Source organism: Phaenicophaeus curvirostris, chromosome 4 (assembly GCF_032191515.1).
Source record: "Phaenicophaeus curvirostris isolate KB17595 chromosome 4, BPBGC_Pcur_1.0, whole genome shotgun sequence".
Lineage (NCBI taxonomy): Eukaryota > Metazoa > Chordata > Aves > Cuculiformes > Cuculidae > Phaenicophaeus > Phaenicophaeus curvirostris.
The window spans coordinates 12381177-12386843 of record NC_091395.1 but is presented as its reverse complement, the minus strand read 5'-3'; positions in this window follow the sequence as shown (position 1 = coordinate 12386843).

The following is a 5667-nucleotide window of genomic DNA, read 5'->3' as shown; positions in this document are numbered from 1 at the left end:
TACCTGTTAGTATTATTTCTAAATTGGGTCACGTGGAAAATAACAACCTTGTTTGCTCCCAGGTTTGGATTTGCATTTGTAAGCATAGGTTATGTGCCTGTACAAGACCTAATTTCCCCTGCATAAACATTTTAGACGCTACCCTTCTGTGCACAATAACACCCAGGAGTGAACATTTTTAAAGCTCCTCCTTCAAGAACAAAACCTGTTTGCAAGTAGTAACAATAGGTACTTTATAGCATGAAAATCAAAATAACACCGGTTGAAGTTATTGAATGAGGCGGTGGCTCCTACCTTGGGGGTGCCGGGCGCCGTTCCTACCAAACCTTATTCAGGTTGCTGTAGTCTTTCTGTGTTGTTCTGTCTTAGCAGTGATGTGCAGTGGTGGCCTAACAACACGGAGGTCTGAGAGAACACTCTTTCTTGTTCAAATCACCAGCGATTTAGGCTGTGGTAAAGCAGCTCCTCTCCGAGCGCTCGCAGATGGGCTGCAAAATCCCCGTGGAAGGTGATGCTGCAGGTGTTCAAATGGACAAAGATTCTTAGGGACTAATAAAGAACAGAACAGCTAAATAATCTTATCATCTTAGTATCGTCTTACTAATGAACAGTTCTAGCATGAATAATGGGTTTGCATGAATCCTTACTGAGACCCCACCAGCCTAGAAGCATCACAGCCATCACAGAAAGGCGATAGTTCTAAACCAGGGCCAAATAAGGTTATATTATATACAATTAATGTGGGAAATGTGAACCGTAAGGTGTATCTGACTGCTTTCTCTTCAAGCAGAACTTTGGAAGAATGTTGAAAGGGAAATTACAGTGTTATGAGATTCCCACCCATGGCACGAAGAAACACATGCTACTTTCCCCCATCATAAAGCAAATTATAATAGCATTCCAACAAAAATACAGCCTTTGCCCCCGTACCCGCTTGGGAATAACTGGAATAATGCAGAGGCAAAACGAGGCTCTTGAGCTTCAAGAAGCCATACCACAGCCTTCTGCCTAAAGGATAAAGCCACTGTGATTAAAAGCAACTTTTGTAGACAAAGCTACTGGAATAAAAAGTCTTTACTGATATTTTGTTGGATTAGAGTCTACCTTTATTTATCTGGTCGATTAAACACCCTGTGACAGATACATACTCGTAATAAGAGTTCCATTTCCTCGTTTTCACCAACTCCCAGTGAGATAAACTGTTTCTCACCTCTGCAGCTGGCAGGAGGGCTTCTGAGATTGTAGGCTTCGCTGAATCACTGAATCGTAGGATAGTTTGGGTTGGAAGGGACCTTAAAGATCATCCAGTTCCAACCCCCCTGCCATGGGTAGGGACATGTCGCACTAGATGAATGTCCCCTTATCTCTGTAACTGCTCTGGTATGTGGCAAAATATGGGAACAGATGCCTTAAGCCCAGCCTGTGGGGCGCTTTCTAAAGCTTTTAATCTTCCGGATTTCAAAAAGCAGAAGCGTTGCAGGATAACCTGTGCATGTGCTTTATGGCAGAGATGTTTTTTTCCCCCTTTCAAAATCCCCATTACTCTTGAAAGCCAAAGGAGCAAGGAATATACTACAAACTCTAGGTGTGGTGACACACAGGACAGCATGGTCTGCTTCAGCACTTGATTATATCCTAGATGAACAACAGAGATACTTTGCAACTCACAGAGGGCTGCTCTTCAAAATAAACAGCCAATAACTGCATGTAGAATGCCTTGTTGCTCAATCAGATAATCTCTGTCTTACTGGTTTTGTTGGTCCATAAGCATCATTGATTGCCTCAGTGAACAGTCCCTCCCCAGCTTTCTTGTAGCCCCTTCAGGTACTGGAAGGTCGCTATAAGGTTTCCTTGGAGCCTTCTCTTCTGCAGGCTGAACAAGCCCAACTCTCTCAGCCTGTCCTTGTATGGGAGGTGCTCCAGCCCTCACATCTTCTTTGTATCCCTCCTCTGGACCCATTCCAATAGTTCCGTATTGTTCTTATGCTGAGGATTCCAGAACTGGACATGGAACTTCAGATGAGGTCTCACAAGAGAGGAATAGAGGGGCAGAATCCCCTCCCTCGCCCTGCTGGCCACGCTTCTTTTGATGCAGCCCAGGACACATTTGTTCTTCTGGGCTGCGAGCGCACATTGCCGGCTCATGTCAAGCTTCTCATCGACCAGCACCCCCAAGCCCTTCTCTGCAGGGCAGAGAAAGAGGAAGAAGGAAAAGGCTTGTTCTTGACAGTATGCTTAAAGGTCTGAGTAAAATTTGAGATATCCCAATTTGTCCAAACTGCTTCTCTGCAGTCAACCAGTATCCGTGAAATCAGCAGGCAAAGCATTTCACCTCCCTCTAGCACCTGTCCACGGGACAGATGACAGCCAGTGGCTGCTGGCACCAATTCGCTTAGCTGAAATGCTGAAGACAGGTGAAGTCCATCTGACTGTTTCAGTTTTACTCTTCGCCTGATATGACGTCAATATAGAATTGCCGTTTTATTCTCATTTGCTACTTAAAAACACAAGACAATTACCTAAAAAAATAATTCGAACTGCAAATTGGTCAAATCTGGAAAATGTGAGAGTGAAATACTTCAACCAGGATTTCTTGTGCCTGTGTGCAAGCTTTGATGACTTAAAAAAAATAATATTTTTTATCTGTTTTTCTGGAAGAAAACCAACCAAACCAAGCCAAGAACTGAAGCCATGCTTTGTTTTTTTGTTTTTTTGCTTCCTTTTTTCCCACCTGCCAGTCTCCCTCCTTTTCGCTCCCTGATAAATTTTGAACTTCCCTTTCACTGGAGAGGAGGGAAGGACACAAAGATCCTACCAGCTGAGCAATGACTGAGATCATCAGTAGCTTATTTCACTGTGTGTGTCAGCAAATGCAGACAGATGACATAGCAGAGAAGCACTTTGGTGGTCATAACAGGCTACTGCAGATGCTGGTTCCTCTCTGCTGGTGGTTGTGTGGTCAGAGACTGAACCGGCTGCACTGCAGGAGGAGAGCTGAGAGGGCACAGGCTGTATGGGACTGGGGGAAGCCTGACAGAAGAGGAAAAGCTGAGAGAACTGGGTTTGTTCAATCTTCAGGAAAAAAGGCTTAGGGGACACCTTATCAACATGTTCCAGTAGTCAAAGGGTGGCTACAAAGAAGATGGAGACTCCGTTTTTAGAAAGAGTCACATGGAAAAGACGAGGAGTGATGGGTACAAGTTACTCCTGGGGAGATTCCAATTGGACACAAGAGGAAAATTTTTCACAGTGCAAAAATAATCTTGGAATTATCTTCCCAGGGAAGCGGTGGATTCCCTGACACTGGACACTTCAGATTTATGTGGACAGAGTGCTGGGCCATCTTGTTTAGACTGTGCTTTTGCCAAGAAAGGCTGGACCAGGCGATCCTTGAGGTCCTCTCCAACCTGGTATTCTATGATTATATGCAGGGACGGAAGGCATTTTGTGTGAAAGGACCTGGGAGCTAGTGTCAGTGGGTCTGTGGCCCATGGATTGGCTCTTTCCCATTGCCACACAGACAGTTCTGCTCTTAGGAAAGACATTTCTTGTTTGCATGGTTTGTTCTTGCCCCACTCACCTGCTGCAGAAGATGGAAGATGTGCAGGACAATGCAAATAAAGTCCATCCCAGAGTGGTAGGCATCAAATGACATCACAGGAAACCAGATTCTCTTGCATTATGGTCTTTTCTCCTTTGTCAGGGATGCTGGGGGAGATGTTGTCTCCTCCAACTTCATTGAGATGGGAAGAAAGGCTAAAACTGGAGGTTTCTGTGCTGGAATTGCTCCTGACATTTGTTTGAACTACAGGTAATTAAACAGGTTGTTGAAACAGCATGATTTGCTTAGTGGTTTAGCTATCTGCAAATGTTCTCCACTTCCTCTCCACAATTTACCAAACACAAATGATGGTTTTAGCAAGCTCTGAAATGCTGTTAGCAATTGATATTCACCAGCTCCTGTATAACAAACAAGTGGGAAGATTCTATGGAATATGAGACTCTTCTTCATGTGGTCTGTTAATTATTTGCATTAGCATCACATGCGGATTCATTGTCTCCTAATCACCCAAAACTCTTGCTTGTTTAGTAATGAATGGTTTTCCTTATTTTAAACCTTCATGACAATGATCTTTCAAAAGATCTATGGGGAGCTCTGCTTATACCCTTGGAAAAGCATTATAAATTGCTATATTTGCTGTGCTTCATCTCAGGAAGATCAGCTGTCTGTACGTTGTCTTCTCAGTTTGGCACTGACTGCAGTATGCAAGCCAATTCTCAATTAAAGAGGAAAACAGAGAGAATAACGAAAGAGTAGAGACAGCAATATGTATCCTATTTCTCTTTCCCTCTCTGCAATTAAATTAAATTACTGAAGTCTGTGGGGATTCATTGATCACCTTCCCATAATATGATTTTTTTTCTGGCTGCTTTCTTCCTGCATAAAGCTATTTTCTTTCTCAGGGGTTACCGGGAAATGCTATTCTCCATTGAGGGCTAATTGAGAATAATTAACCATTGGGCAACATGCATTCACATTATCAAGCAGAAGAGGGCACTACATCAAAAGCAGTATGATTACTAAAACCTAGAACAGAGAAAGAATCCCCTATCCCCCAAAACCTGAAGCTGAACAATACAGGAAGAAATGAATAATGTATGCTATTTGTTGGTTTTATTTTTTCACTGAAGAAAATTGGCTCGAATTTTCTGATCTTTAATTGTAGTTTGGAGAAAATCCAAATCATACAGATCCTTTTCATTCTGCTGTTGTAGTAAGTGACTAATTTCCAATGCAAAGTATCTGGTGCCGAGGCTGTTTTAATACGAGAGAAGCCAAACCTGCAGTAACCGTTGAAGGCTTGACAGTTCTTGTCAGTGGGAACACAATGAGGCTGGATTTGAACGTCTTTGTTTCCATCTAAATGATTAATGAAGTTCTGTAAAATCAAAATTGCTGCAGGCTTGCCCTTTTCATTTATTACAAGTATCAGCAGCAGAAGGAGGTTACATGAAGTGTTTGGCCCTGAGAGAAGGACTTTGAAGTGTTTGAAGTTGTTACGTTAGGAGAAAAACCTTAAAGGCTTGGTTTCCACTCCCTGCCATTTGCTTTCAGTGTGTCTCTTCTCAGAATCTTGTCTTTTATACCAAGATATCGTCACTCGGGCACTGTCCACGTGAAGACATTTACTAATTGCAGAGCTTGGAAGTTCCCAAACGAAAAGTAGCTTCCAATGCTGAAATAATAAGCTATGAAAGATAACTTAGCCTTTGATGACAAGTCTTTTTTAGTTTTTCTTGAAAGCCAACAGTTGAAATTAGATAGCCCCTGTAAGAATTTCTTCTCGCAAAACACCGCAGTTTCCGAAGTGTTTTCCTGTACCAGAAGGGTCCCTTGTGAGCATTTTGGTTTCTGCTGTGTTGAAATTAAGAAAATCAACATCACATACATCCCGTGTACTTTTGGAGTGAAAATGAGGTAAAGTCCTCTTTCACACTTATTCTAACTTAAGAATTCTTTTTTTTTCAGAAAGATTGGAACTGCTGTGTTTAAAAATATATGTAACACAGAGCAACAAAGCGCTGTACTATCTTCCTTTATATCCCCGCAATTCCTTCTTTCTTAAAAGCAACAAAAATTCATTCAAGGGTAAAATCCTGCCCCTG